Below are 17,567 nucleotides of genomic sequence, written 5' to 3' on the forward strand. Positions count from 1 at the left end.
ATACATAATACATACACATACATATATACACATACATACATATATACACATACATACATATACATACATATACATATATACACATACATACATATACATACATATACATATATACACATACATATACATACATATACATACACATACATACATATACATATATACACATACATATACATACATACATACACATACATACACATACATACATATACATACATATACATATATACACATACATACATATACATACACATACATATATACACATACATACATATACATACACATACATATATACACATACATACATATATACACATACATACATATACATACATATACATATATACACATACATACATATACATACACATACATACACCATACATACATTACATACCATACATACATATACATATATACACATACATATACATTACATACATACACATACATACACATACATACATATACATACATATACATATATACACATACATACATATACATACACATACATATATACACATTACATACATATACATACACATACATATATACACATACATACATATATACACATACATACATATACATACATATACATATATACACATACATACATATACATACATATACATATATACACATACATATACATACATATACATACACATACATACATATACATATATACACATACATATACATACATACATACACATACATACACATACATACATATACATACAATACATATATACACATACATACATATACATACACATACATATATACACATACATACATATACATACACATACATATATACACATACATACATATATACACATACATACATATACATACATATACATATATACACATACATACATATACATACATATACATACATATACATACACATACATACATACATATACATATATACACATACATATACATACATATACATACACATACATACATATACATATATACACATACATATACATACATACATACACATACATACATACATATACATACACATACATACACATACATACATATACATATATACACATACATATACATACATATACATACACATACATACATATACATACACATACATACATACATATACATACACATACATACATATACATACATATACATACATATACATAATAATAACACATACATACATATACATATATACACATACATATACATATATACACATACATACATATACATATATACACATACATATACATACATACATACACATACATACATACATATACATACACATACATACACATACATACATATACATATATACACATACATATACATACATATACATACACATACATACATATACATACACATACATACATACATATACATACACATACATACACATACATACATATACATACATATACATACATATACATATATACACATACATACATATACATATATACACATACATATACATATATACACATACATACATATACATATATACACATACATATACATACATACATACACATACATACACATACATACATATACATACATATACATACATATACATATATACACATACATACATATATACACATACATACATATATACACATACATACATATACATACATATACATATATACACATACATACATATATACACATACATACATATACATATATACACATACATACATTACATACATATACATACATATACATATATACACATACATACATATACATACATATACATACATATACATACACATACATACATACATATACATATATACACATACATATACATACATATACATACACATACATACATATACATATATACACATACATATACATACATACATACACATACATACATATACATACATATACATACATATACATATATACACATACATACATATACATACACATACATATATACACATACATACATATACATACATATACATACATATACATATATACACATACATACATATACATACACATACATATATACACATACATACATATACATACATATACATACATATATACACATACATACATATACATATATACACATACATACATATACATACATATACATACATATACATATATACACATACATACATACATATACATACACATACATACACATACATACATATACATACACATACATACATACATATACATACACATACATACACATACATACATACATATACATACACATACATACACATACATACATATACATACACATACATACATATACATATATACACATACATATACATACATATACATACACATACATACATATACATACACATACATACACATACATACATATATACACATACATATATACACATACATACATATACATATATACACATACATATACATATATACACATACATACATATACATACATATACATACATATACATATATACACATACATACATATACATATATACACATATATACACATACATACATATATACACATACATACATATACATATATACACATACATACATATACATACATATACATACATATACATACACATACATACATATACATATATACACATACATACATATACATATATACACATACATACATATATACACATACATACATACACATACATACATATACATACACATACATACATACATATACATACACATACATACACATACATACATATATACACATACATACATATACATACATATACATATATACACATACATACATATACATACATATACATATATACACATACATACATATACATACACATACATATATACACATACATACATATACATACACATACATATATACACATACATACATATATACACATACATACATATACATACATATACATATATACACATACATACATATACATACATATACATATATACACATACATATACATACATATACATACACATACATACATATACATATATACACATACATATACATACATACATACACATACATACACATACATACATATACATACATATACATATATACACATACATACATATACATACACATACATATATACACATACATACATATACATACACATACATACATATACATACATATATACACATACATACATACACATACATACATATACATACACATACATACATACATATACATACACATACATACATATATACACATACATACATATACATATATACACATACATACATATACATACATATACATACATATACATATATACACATACATACATATACATACATATACATATATACACATACATACATATACATATATACACATACATACATATACATACATATACATACATATACATATATACACATACATACATATACATATATACACATACATACATATACATACACATACATACATATACATACATATACATATATACACATACATACATATACATACACATACATATATACACATACATACATATACATACATATACATACATATACATATATACACATACATACATATACATACACATACATATATACACATACATACACATACATACATATACATACATACACATACATACACATACATACATATACATACATATACATATATACACATACATACATATACATACACATACATACATACATATACATACACATACATACACATACATACATATATACACATACATACATATACATACATATACATACATATACATACATATACATACATACACATACATACATATACATACACATACATACACATACATACATACATATATACACATACATACACATACATACACATACTGGTTTCCATGTTTGATGGGGACCAACTTTATAATCATCACATGTGGGGACCACCTAAAGGGTTTCAAAGTCTGAAAAAAATAAGGGACACTAACCACAACTTTGTTAGCCTATACACAGACAACTGAATTGATTAAGTAATGACTAGACCATCCTTTATGGGGACCTCTGAAAAATCAGATGAACATGACTTGCAGGGACCTAATTTGAATATTATATGCATATAATTTGCATAATAAACACACATTGCCATGATTTGTGGGGACCTTGCAACAACAAGTATTACTAATGACAAATAAAACGCAATTATATGAAGTAAATCTTCAGACTGCATTTGTTCATTTGCTCTTAAAATGGGTTTAATCTACAACCAAGTAGAATTAACATGTTTATTAGTAGTACAAAAGTTAAAATTTTGAAATGTAACTTAGATTAGTTTATGTGGTCTGCAAACGGTGCTAGTGATGCAAAGCTTCACTCTTGCATAAAACACCTAGGACCAGTTTCACAGACAGAGATTATCTTAAACCAGGACAAGGCCTTAGTTAAATTAGGGTATTTAAACAGTTTCTATTAAAATGCCTTTGAATGCACACCAGTAATGTTTTTTATTTTTTCTGAGACAAAACAATGGCTGACATATTTTAAGATCTTTCAGTGCAAGTTACTTTCAGTTAGTCTGGGACCAGCCTTAAGCGTGTAATCCATCTCCTTAACATGTAGAGATTTGGTTGGATTGACTGATTGATGGTTCCTAGGTTTGATTGGAATTATCAGTGTGGACTGATGTTGCAGTCAAAAAGTTCTTCATTCACATGCAAAGGATTATATTGGGAGTAGTGAATAATTGCCTGCATATATTCCAACCCATATCATATCCACAAGTCAAACATTTAAACCTTTCCACTTCAAACTATTCTTTCTATAATTGGAATAAAAAAAAAATACAGAAATAAAATAGTGTTCAGCCCCAGCCAACCACCCAGTATCAGGTACTACTCATTCACCGGATACTTATCAATACACTAAACCTACTACTAATTGAACTTAAAGACATTAATTGAGATTAAAATGACTGAATTCAACTTTTATTGACTTAAACTTCACACAAGAACTCAAATGAAGTCAAACCTCAAAAGTCTTATTATATATTAAATCATTTAAAAAAAAAGTAATTATATATACCTTTCACATACATGAATTTCAACAAAAATTACAAAACTTTTTTAGACCAATGCATTTCAGCTTGTGGTCTTTACGCACTGGTTTAACAATAACGTTATTCTATTTCTTTAAGTGTTGCTGTGGCTTTGTTGCAATTTATTAGTTGCAATTAATTATCATTTAACAATAAATATAAGAATTTGATAGCTTTAATGATTTGATTGTTGTTAACCTTCACAATATATTCAAACAAACTACATTTCCCATGAGCAGCAGCGTAGGAGACGAGGAAGCAGAGTATGCTGGGATCGTGAGCCTGCTGCGAGCCATCTATGTTTTTGTTAATGCCTTTTGTCGCCATTTTTTTTTGTTTCTCATAAACCTTGTTCAGTAAAGTTCCAGCAAATCAGAAAGATTACGTCTCATCTTTTGCTTCAAACTACAATATGGTGCCGAAACCCGGGAGTTTGGACTTTATTACCGAACTTTAAAAGGAAGTTTGGAGTTAGCTCGCGGCGACGCGAGTGAGCGAGTAAAAATGACTGAACGCTACGAGCGGATGAGACGGAAGCGCGGAACAATTAGAACTTCCACTACAAAGATTTTGACTCGTATAGAAGAGGAGATCAACAAGGATGACACGGATTGTGAGAAATTACGTGAACTGTTGTCATTGCTGAGTACGAGAGAGGAAAGCTTATCAGAACTGGACAAGGGGATAGAGGATGAAACGCCGATAGACAAACTCGAGGACGAGGTTGGAGGCGCGCAGGAATATCAGGACCGTATTGTGCTGTGGAAAAGACGTGCCACCCGGCTGATTCAGTGCAGCAGAGATTCAACTGCTCGTCAAAGTGACGTAAGTGCCAGTGCTGGCAGATTGCAAGGTAGACAGTCAGTTAAACTGCCAAAGCTGATAATTGACAAATTTGGTGGAGAAATAAGTGCTTGGCAAGAATTTTGGAACCGATATGAGACTGCCATTCACTTAAATGATGCACTGTGTAAGAGAGAAAAGTTCACCTACTTGAAATCCTGAAGGCGGTGGCAGGACTTACATTGAGTGATAGTAACTATGATGCTGCAATTGCATTGCTTAACGACAGATTTGGAAGGAAGGACCTTGTAGTGAATGCACACATGTCCAAATTGCTGAACCTAACTCCTGTGAAAAAATCATATGACATCACAGGATTAAGACAGCTGTATGATGAATGTGAGATACAGATTCGTAGTTTAGAGTCTGCTGGCATTCACTGTGATTCTTATGGCAGTCTTCTTTGCCCAATTCTGATGCAGCTGATCCCAAATGACATTGCACTCGGTTATACACGAAAGGCTGGCACGAATGATGTATGGAGTGTACCTGAGTTCATGGCTTTTTTGAAACTTGAAGTTCAGAGCAGAGAAAGAGCACAGCAACTCACAAGACCGAACTGCGTACAAACGGATGCCGTTCATAAACCATCCAACAAGATAGCACCAGGTAGTGAGTCACGGCCAAAGAGACTGAGTACTCCATCAGCTGCTGCGCTGCACACAGCCTGCCCTACAGTTCCAACAATCTGTGTATTTTGTGACAACACAACCCATAAGTCAGAGTGTTGTCCCGATTACTCAGTATCCGCACGCAAAGAGAAATTGAAAAAATTGGGCAGATGTTTTGTATGTCTTGGTACAAGACACATAGCAAAATTCTGCAGTTAAGGGGGTTACATGTCCACTCTGTAGTCGTCGCCATCATCAGTCTGTGTGTGAACAATATGAAGAAAAACCAGAAACTTCTAGCACGACAGACACTGTGGTTTCATCTGTATCAAGTACAGTAAATATCAAATCAAGAGAACCAAACACAGTGTTATTGCAGACAGCGAAAGCATGGACTGAGGGCCCAGGAGGGAGAAAGATTGTACGGTGTTTGATAGACGGAGGTAGTCAACAAAGTTTTGTTCATGAAAGGCTGGTGAGAAGTTTGCAGCTGCCAGTACTGAGACAAGAGACATTGAACCTCCACACCTTTGGCTCTCCCAATTCTGTGACGACCAAGCGTAACACTGTGAAATTGATCTTGGAAAATGTGTGGAACACACAACAGAAAATCGAGATTGAAGCTATTGAGACCCCACAAGTGTCCTCGGCTGTCATGAAGGTTCCTGATGATCAAATTCAAAACCTGATGCGAGAGACAGGCCTGCAGCTCGCAGATTTTCCGCTTGAGGGTGCTGATCCAGAACTTCTAGTGCTCATTGGAGCAGATTTCTACTGGAAGGTTTTGTCTGGGAAGATCGAGAGATTAACTGATTCCCTTGTGGCTCTGGACAGCGCCTTTGGCTGGGCCATTCAAGGTATTGTTTCAAACTCAAGCGAAATGGAAACCACATGTATGCACATTAGTGTAGCAGAAGATAATCAGATCTCAAAGCAGTTGCATGCGTTTTGGGAAATTGAAGCTCTCGGCATCGTCCACGACAAAACACCTAGTGTAGAAGAAGCCAAAGCGCTAGAGACCTTTGAACGGACAGTGAGCTTTAAAGACGGGCGCTACCTAGTGGAGTTGCCGTGGAAACATGGCAGAGACACATCAGAACTTAAAGACAACTGTCATGTTGCAAGGAAAAGATTTGAAGCTCTCAAGAAAAGATTTAGAACCGACAATGTGCTCTATGAGAGATACAATGATGTGATTCAAGAATATCTGCAGCGAGACATATGTGAAGAGGTGAAGGACACATCAACTGCAGAGCAGGCTAGCACAGTGAAGTATTACATGCCACACCATCCGGTAATCCGAGACGATAAGGAAACAACCAAACTGAGAATTGTGTTTGATGCGTCTTCACGCGAAGAGGGTTCACCCTCCCTCAATGACTGTTTACTTATCGGGCCTAATTTAAACCCAGATTTACTTCATGTGCTTATTAAATTCCGCCTTCACAAGGTGGCTTTCACAGCGGATATTGCAAAGGCTTTTCTGCAAATAGGATTGAAAGAAAAGGATAGAGATGTTGTGAGGTTCTTATGGACATATGATCCCTCATCACAGAACTCTGAAAGGGAGCCTTGCATCATGAGAATGAACAGAGTTGTGTTTGGAGTTGCATCTAGCCCTTTTCTGTTAGCAGCAACAATTAGAACTCATCTTAAACAGTATGGGTCTGAACAGCCGGCAACTGTAGCACTACTCCAGGAATCACTGTATGTGGATGATCTCATTGTGAGCTTGCCTAATGTGGATGAAGCTTGTTTTATCTCAGCACAAGCAAAGGCCATCTTGTCTGCCGCAGGAATGGAGCTACGGAAATGGACAACCAATTCCTCTGACCTAAGAACGAGATGGATAAAAGACCAAATTGAAAGCCCAGCAAATTCACAGACGCACAACACTGCATTGAAAGTGTTGGGACTAATATGGAGGCGTGACCATGATGATTTTGTGTTCGACTTGAGGCAAGTGCTGGATGTTCTGGAAAGGAAGGAGAGTACTAAGAGGAGTGTACTTCAAATCTCATCACGTATCTTTGATCCAATAGGTTTCCTAACACCCTATACTATCCGTGTAAAATGTCTGTTCCAAGAAATGTGGGAGCGAGGTCTCAAGTGGGATGAAGAACTACCCCCAGATATAGCCCACAAGTGGAAGCAGTGGTGTGATGAGTTGCCGCAGCTACACCTCGTGGCCATACCCAGATGGTACAACATATTGACAGACCAGCAAGAGAGAACGAGACTCCGTGTGTTTTGCGATGCAAGTGAAAGAGCTTACGGTGCAGTCGGATATCTACAAGGCAAGAGTGAGACTGCAGAAATTATTTCCACTCTGGTAGCCTCAAAGTCCAGAGTTGCGCCACTAAAGAAAATGACACTTCCTCGACTGGAGCTAATGGGAGCCTTGATAGGAGCCAGGCTAGCTCATAATCTGTTAAAGGCTCTAAAGATTAGAGAAAACCATCTCTATATGTGGACAGACTCAATGATAGTCTTGAACTGGATCCGCAGTTCGGCACAGAAATGGAAGCCCTTTGTGGCAAATCGAGTGATGGAGATTCAAAGCCTCACTAAACCAGAATCATGGTCACACTGCGATGGCAAACATAATCCAGCAGACCTGCCAACAAGAGGACAAGCTGTCAACAGTTTGATTGATAATGTGTTGTGGTGGAATGGACCTGGTTTTCTCCAGTCAGTGAATCCAGTAGTCTCAGCAGACGTAGAGCTTCCAGAAGAAGAGGTAAATGCAGAACTCAGATCTAAATTCCAAGTCGCAGTGCAGTTTAGCAGCACAGAAAAAAGAGAGCCGTTGCTTGATCTATGCAGATACAGTAAACTCAGTACTGTTCTCAGAATAACAGCATGGGTACAGAGATTCGTCACCAATACACGCTCAAGCGTAAAGAACCATGGAGAGCTTTCTGCAGAAGAGTTAATGGCAGCTGAAGTGTATTGGGTTAGAATGACTCAAGAGGAGACATTTGAAAGAGAGATGAATTTGCTTAAGGATGGACAGTGTGTACATAAAGACTCAAAGATCAAAGAACTCAAACCATTCCTTGATGAGAAGGGTCTGATCAGTGTGGGAGGAAGGCTGCAGCTGTCTGATCTCAACTTTAGAGAGCAGCACCCATGGATACTACCTGCTAAACACAGGTATTGTGAACTTTTGATTCAAAAGTGTCATGAGAAGAGTTTGCATTCAGGTACACGAGATACACTCATGCAGGTCAGAGACAGATTCTGGATCTTGAAGGGTAGACAGCTCGTCAAGCAGGTAGTCGGAAGGTGTCCCATCTGCAAGAGGTTTAAGGCTAAACCAGCACAACAGGCTACCGCACCCTTACCGAGAGACAGAGTCATTGAATCTCCCCCATTTGAAACCACTGGTGTAGATTTTGCTGGGCCGCTCATGGTGAAGACCAGTAATGGTACCAGTAAAGCCTACATAGCACTCTTCACTTGTGCGGTCACTAGGGCCATACATTTGGAACTAGTCTCAAATAAAAGTACAGAGAACTTCCTTTTAGCATTAAAGAGGTTCATTGCAAGGAGGGGACTTTGCAAGGTCATATATTCAGATAATGCAAAGACCTTCAAACGAGCAGATCAGGATCTGAAGGAGCTTTGGAAGTCAATCAAAGAGCCTGATCTCCAAATTTTCTTCGCTGAACGGGGAATAACCTGGAAGTACATAGTTGAGCGAGCAGCCTGGTGGGGCGGTTTCTGGGAACGTCTTGTGAGGTCAACAAAGTCGTGCCTTAAGAGAATCTTAGGGAAAGCCTCATTAAATTTTGAAGAGTTAACCACCATCTTAACTGAAGTAGAGGCTGTGCTAAATTCAAGACCTCTCACTTATGTTCACAATGAGCTGAATGAACCACAGCCATTGACTCCTGCTCATTTTCTGGTCGGCAACCGACTTACATCTTTGCCACCAAAAACCATTGCATCTAACATTCCAGCTGCTCAGAGTCGAGAGACCTTGACAAAAAGATGGAAATACAGTCAGAGGCTGTTGAATGAAATTTGGACTCGTTGGCGCAAGGACTACTTGATGAATTTAAGGTCTGCTCACCAATGTGCAAACACCACCGCAGAGGCAATGAAAGTGGGAGAAGTCGTCCTCATAGGAGAGGACAAGATGCCACGACAGACGTGGAAGACAGGAAGGATTGAAGATGTTTTCCTGGGGAGAGATGGATTAATGCGTGCATGTTCTGTGCGCACTTCCCTTGGAACGGTGTTAAGAAGACCAGTACAGTTACTGTATCCTTTGGAAATTAATAAGTAGTAAAGAGTAGAGTGATGAACTATGGTTCATCGGGGGGGGAGGATGTTGCAATTTATTAGTTGCAATTAATTATCATTTAACAATAAATATAAGAATTTGATAGCTTTAATGATTTGATTGTTGTTAACCTTCACAATATATTCAAACAAACTACATTTCCCATGAGCAGCAGCGTAGGAGACGAGGAAGCAGAGTATGCTGGGATCGTGAGCCTGCTGCGAGCCGTCTATGTTTTTGTTAATGCCTTTTGTCGCCATTTTTTTTTGTTTCTCATAAACCTTGTTCAGTAAAGTTCCAGCAAATCAGAAAGATTACGTCTCATCTTTTGCTTCAAACTACAATAGGCTTTAACCTCTTTAAACAAAACCTGCCATGCTAGATAGTTGCATCTTCACAGTATTACCTGCACTGCAATTTCTTTTTATAAGCTATAATGCGATTATAAACATAAAATTTTACGGTCTTCCAATCACGGTTCCTCAGAGCTTCTGGTTCAGCTTTCAAGCATTTCTCACAGTCACTCTTTGATGGTACGGTGCCAGATGTGATGAATCGCTTCAGGTGCCTTTCCACCGCCTGCACCTCTGCCTGCTGCCAGGGAGTTTTCTTCTGGGTAGTTTTACCTTAACGTGATCAGAAAAAAAAAAAAATGATTAAGAGTGTATGGTGGAATTCCAATCCAAAGTTCTGAATCCTATAATCAGTATTTAAATCAGCGTCTATAGACCCTTTTCCTGTTAGTAAATATTGTGATGTTTTTCTGTGGGCATAGCTTAAGTGGAGGCAAAAAGATCCCCCCCTGACCACTTCAATAAAGTCTGTTGGCTTTTTTTTTTTTAAACATTAACTGGAGAAATTCCAATTTAACTTGTCTATGTAAGGTCACTCATTGTCCGGGATCGCAATTTTTATTTGAAAAGTTTAACTTTAACGGGCGAAACCAGATTGGCCAACTTGCACATGCTTTTACTCAAACGATGATCTGACAGGATTCCCTCCGGTTGAGTGACTCACATCTACCTGTATTAAATAAATTCAGTGCACACAGACTAAAGTAGTTTAAGTCTTTGGTTCTTTTAATTGTGATGATTTAGGCTCACATTTAACAAAAACCCACCAATTCACTCTCAACAAATTAGAATACTTCATAAGACCAATAAAATAAACACAGTAAATGAACATACTTTCCAGAAGGCCAACAATTCACTAAAAATATGTACTCAATACTTGGTAGGGGCTCCTTTTGCTTTAATTACTGCCTCAATTCAGCGTGGCATGGAGGTGATCGGTTTGTGGCAATGCTGAGATGGTATGGACGCCCAGGTTGCTTTGATGGTGGCCTTCAGCTCATCTGCATTGTTAGGTCTGGTGTCTCTCATCTTCCTCATAGATTCTCTATGGGGTTCAGGTCAGGCGAGTTTGCTAGTCAATCAAGCACAGTAACACTGTGGTCATTGAACCAGCTTTTGCTACCTTTGGCAGTGTGGACAGGTGCCAAGTCCTGCTGGAAAATGAAATCAGCATCTCCATAAAGCTTGTCAGCAGAAGGAAGCATGAAGTGCTCTAAAATTTCCTGGTAGATGGCTGCGTTGACTGTGGACTTCAGAAAACACAGTGGACCAACAGCAGCAGATGACATGGCAGCCCAAATCATCTCTGACTGTGGAAACTTCACACTGGACTTCAAGCAACATGGATTCTGTGCCTCTCCGCTCTTCCTCCAGACTCTGGGACCTTGATTTCCAAATCAAATGCTAAATTTACTTTCATCTGAAAAGAGGACTTTGGAGCACTGAGCAACAGTCCGGTTATTTTCTCCACAGCCCAGGTAAGACGCTTCTGACGTTGTCTCTGGTTCAGAAGTAGCCCTTTTCCTAAAGACGTCTGAGCGTGGTGACTCTTGATGCACTGACTCCAGCTTCAGTCCGCTCCTTGTGAAGCTCTCACAAGTGTTTGAATCAGCTTTGCTTGACAGTATTCTCAAGCTTGTGGTCATCCCTGTTGCTTGTGCACCTTTTCCTACCCAAATTCGTCCTTCCAGTCAACTTTGCATTTAATATGCTTTGATACAGCACTCTGTAAACTGCCACAGCTTTCAGTAATGACCCTCTGTGACTTACCCTCTTTGTGGAGGGCGTCAATGTTCATCTTCTGGATCATTGCCAAGTCAGCAGTCTTCACCATTATTGTGGTTTCAAAGAACAAGAGATACCCGGAATTTATACTGTATAGATGGCCATTAATTGAAACTCAAATGTAAATATTCTAATATTTTGAGATACTGATTTTGGACTTTCATGAGCTGTAAGCTCTAATCATCAAAATTAAAACAAAAGTTTTTTTTTGAAATAAATAAAATATGAAAATTTCACTTTTTGAAATAACTTACAAGAAAAAATGAACTTTTTCACAACATTCTAATTTATTGAGATGCACCTGTAGTCATCAAGATGATATATAAATGAACATATACATTTCAATTTCAGCAGGCAACTATTTTTATTTATACAAGCTACGCAGTATCGAGTTCATTATCAAAGATATATCGCCTTCGATAATGAACTCGATACTGCGTAGCTTGTCAGTGAACTTCGGCTCCATGTATTAAATGCAGCCGCATTTGAAAACAGGCAATGGAGATTTAACGCTAATCAAGGAACTGGCTTTACTGACAAGATGCGCGTGCATATCGCGTTAGATATATCGCCCAGCCCTAGTAACCAGGCATCTGTAGTTATTTTTTTAAATTGTGGGGAGAGAGAGTGAAGTGAAGTGAAGTGAAGTGACATTCAGCCAAGTATGGTGACCCATACTCGGAATTCGTGCTCTGCATTTAACCCATCCAACGTGCACACACACACCGTGAACACACACCCGGAGCAGTGGGCAGCCATTTATGCTGCGGCGCCCGGGGAGCAGTTGGGGGTTCGGTGCCTTGCTCAAGGGCACCTCAGTCGTGGTATTGAGGGTGGAGAGAGCGCTGGACATTCACTCCCCCCCACCTACAATCCCTGCCAGCCCGAGACTCGAACCCGCAACCTTTGGATCACGAGTCCAACTCTCTAACCATTAGGCCACGACTTCCCCGTGGCAGTGTGTGAGTGTGGCAGTGCAAAAATATTTTTGGCCACGATAACCTTTCTAGTTTATTTTCGTCGTCACTTTGTATGTTAGGGGTGAAGTATTTCAATTAACGGCGGCAGGAAGGAGTATATAAGGAAGTCAGTCTTACCCAGGAATATTGCGTCATCAGTAAGGTTGCATGTGAGAGGGACTTCGAAGTGGAAAGACGGCCGCTTCTGGAACTGTTGCTTTCAGCGAACGATATCTGGTGCGTCGCGGAGGTCAACGTGACTTTTTTAAGCTTTGCACGTCAAGATTATCTGGTTTTAAGGCTGTTCTGAAGACAGGTTCTGGCTGCTCATTCACCTGTCCTGTTGTCTGATGGAACCTAAACTCACTCTCCAGCTTACCTCATGACTGTGAACTGGGTCAGTATCTCTAAGCGCCATTATACATACTCATTTACTCAGTACATATACACGCACTAGCATAACATTCATTCCCGCACGTTCAGTGTGTTTTTCTTTTTTGTTTCTTTTTTTTTTTATGATTGTAAATTGTGGTTTGATGTTATTTCTTAATTAGGAAATGAACAAAATGCTTATTTAATATTTCTTTTTTTTTTCTTTTTCCTTTCCCAATGGACAATTTATGAATGATTGTCGACGTGAATCTGCCACGGGGGGAAACATGAATAGTGACGCAATTACTACACGGATTTCGCACTTGAATTCACCCAAAGTGATATATTTTGTTTTTTGTGTATTTTTGATTATTTTGTTTTCTCTTGTTCCTTGTTTTTCAAACATGGTTTTTTTCCAAGGACATTGAGGAATAAATTTTCCCTTTGTGAAACAGTTTTTCTTTGACTATTTTTGTGATTTTTAATATTGTAACCGGTGGTTTCTGTTTATTTTTGACTATCTTGGGTAATTAAATTTTGTCAGGATAAATCTTGGCTGGCGCCCGTTTTTTTTCTTCTTTCAGACTTTATGCTAGGGTGACCACCACCGTTACAAGAGAACAACAAATATATAGTGATATAATCAGCAAACATAGCTAGAAAAATCAGCAACTTCCATAATATTTTTCAGTTAATTATAGGAAGAAAAGTTTTTTATCCTACCCAGTCTAAAGAAATGGTGTTGATTTTCGTCCCAGAGACCTCTCTAGAGACAATATGCAATGCAAGCAGCAGAGCACATTAAATGTGTGGGCAAAACATTACATGCGTGTCATTTTATTTTTATTTATTTACAGCTGACAGAGGAGGGTAACTGGTGGCTTTGAAATCAAAGACGCATGAATTTATAATTTTTCAGGGATAAAATGACAAACAGATATAAGCTTATCAGTGATTAAAAGGAGTATTTTTTGTTACCCATGTGGCTGCTACTGCAACATTTAGCCATTTCTAGTTTAATTGGTTTAATTCTACAGAAAGCAACAGACATACAAAAGAGAAATGTGTAAAGAGTTCACCTTTGCAAGGCGGCCTCATAGCACTGGCTCCTGAAGGCATCTGCTCATCTGATAATGGTTTGCTTCTCTTGGGCGGTGGTGATATTTTCCTCTCGGTAGGAGGGAGCGCCACCTCGGCTGAAGGTTCTATGGGCAATAATCAAAGTTCAACATTTTCAGAAATGCTGACATGATGTGTTTGTCACTAATGATTTTAAATAGTATGTGCATATACAGTAAGTGCAATTAACCCTAAAGTGTGCAGTTGTTTTCATCCACCTAGCTAAGCAACCTTGCTCTAACCTCAGCAATACAAGGACCTTCGCTTTGCCAACATGTGTTGAACACAGTGGTCTGAATGAAAGTGTACATCTTGTGTAGAATAGTGTTAAAAGTGGTGCCAAAAACAAAGTGTGCCTTAATGAGAATTCTAATTTTTGGTGAACAAACTCATGTCATACCAAACCTATACGACTTTTGTTCATTTTCTGAACACAAATGAAGATATTTGTAATAAAACTGGCAGACTTCTATCCTACATCTTTCAAGGCCCAGAAAGGTGTTAAAGACATCATTAAATTAATCAGTGAGACTCATTAAGCAACATGAGTGCTTTCTTTGCACAAAGGAAAAGAAATATATAAAAATTTGCCGCTTTATGAAAATATTAATCCCTGACAAGCGTACACAAGAGCACGACAGATGAGTGTTTTGTTTGAAATTAAAGCAGACATTTTGTGAATGCATGCATAAAATTAAGGTTAAACCAGTGGAGTCACATTGATTACTTTAATGATGTCATTACTACCTTTCTGGGCCTTGAATGTGCTAGTTGCGTGGACTCTCAATGTAAGGACAGAAATCTCTCAAATTTCATTAAAATATCTTCATTGGTGTTTTGAAGATGAAAGAAAGTCTTACAGGTTTGGAACGACATGAGGGTGAGTAAATGATGACAGTTTTCATTTTTGGGTAAATTAACCCCATTAAACAGTTTGTCAAAGGCATCAAGAGAAGAGATCGACTTGCATGGAATGGCATGCTGATCAAAACTCAAGTACTGGTGAACTGAATAATTCTTTCCTGAGCCAGGAGACAGGGCTGAGCACTTCCAGCAATGTCTTGAATATGCTCCTCAATGCTTGTTCCACTCTGAAAAAAACAAGCAAATTGCAGAGGACTATCACTGATGTGTTAAATTAAAAAAAAAACTACAAAAAATAATAACAAAAATAATAATTAAAAACAAACCTTTTAGAAGATATCCCTACTTGAGACGTAGACACCTTTCCTTGTCTCTTCTGGCCTTGACAAGACACAAACAACAAAGCATTTTAAGATCATCAACAATGCTTAAAGAATACTATACAAAGTCAATCCTTAGTCACAGTTAAAGCAACTCAATGGCTATAAAACTGCTGTGAAAAGTGGCACGATGAGAATTCTCTTTTCATTTTGTACCTTCAAATGATATTCCTCGTTCTTTAGAAATGCCTCTCTGTATAGTTATGATTCCGGTGCTTCTTAGAAAGACAAAAATACAGAAAGAGGAGGAGAAAGTGTTTTAAAATCCAAGAGAAAAATACACCACCTGTATTATGGGCATGTGATCAAAACATTTAATAGTTGTCAACAATGTATTAAAACTAAGACAAAAACAGTGATACTTACGTAGCCATTTTTGAAGAAGGTACAGGAACAAAGGCCCAATTCCTCTGGCACAGTTTTCGTTCACCTTCCTTGGTGGTGATGCACTGCAAAAATTATTATTATTTTTAAATATAAAAATTATATATATATATCATATCGTTATCATACATGTACAGTTATATGAAATATTACCTATTATTTTCTTTAATGTCAGCTGTCAGAACACTTTCTTTTTTCATCGAGAATCGATCAGGCCAGCTTATTAAAAAAAAAAGCAAAGCAAAAACATAAATATGGTATATAAACAAAAAAAGTACTACTTCAAATAATACTTAATTTTAAATACTTGTACCTTATAGAGATCAAATTAATGTTGTGTTTTTAAGTAGATTTATGAGTTTAACAGTCCCCCAAATGCATAAGTAATAAAAACTTCTTGCCCACCTTTCAGCTCCATCATCTAATCTCATTCCTTTACTGGAAGACCTTTCTTCAATAATGAGTGTGTCCTGGA

General features: G+C 36.3%; 2 pseudogenes across 2 annotated transcripts in view; both read right to left on the reverse strand.

The window, feature by feature from the left end:
• Nucleotides 1–5,458, reverse strand: part of LOC306867209 — a 15,809-nt pseudogene extending 10,351 nt beyond the window's left edge. Inside the window, exon 1 of the transcript in view lies at nucleotides 5,356–5,458. The product of the transcript in view is annotated as an uncharacterized misc_RNA (transcript). The remainder of the gene's footprint in view (nucleotides 1–5,355) is intronic.
• LOC306867262 (von Willebrand factor D and EGF domain-containing protein-like) overlaps nucleotides 1–17,567 on the reverse strand; it is a 175,087-nt pseudogene that overhangs the window by 35,347 nt on the left and 122,173 nt on the right. The window lies entirely within an intron of this gene.

Source organism: Barbus barbus (assembly GCF_936440315.1).
Source record: "Barbus barbus genome assembly, chromosome: 49".
Lineage (NCBI taxonomy): Eukaryota > Metazoa > Chordata > Actinopteri > Cypriniformes > Cyprinidae > Barbus > Barbus barbus.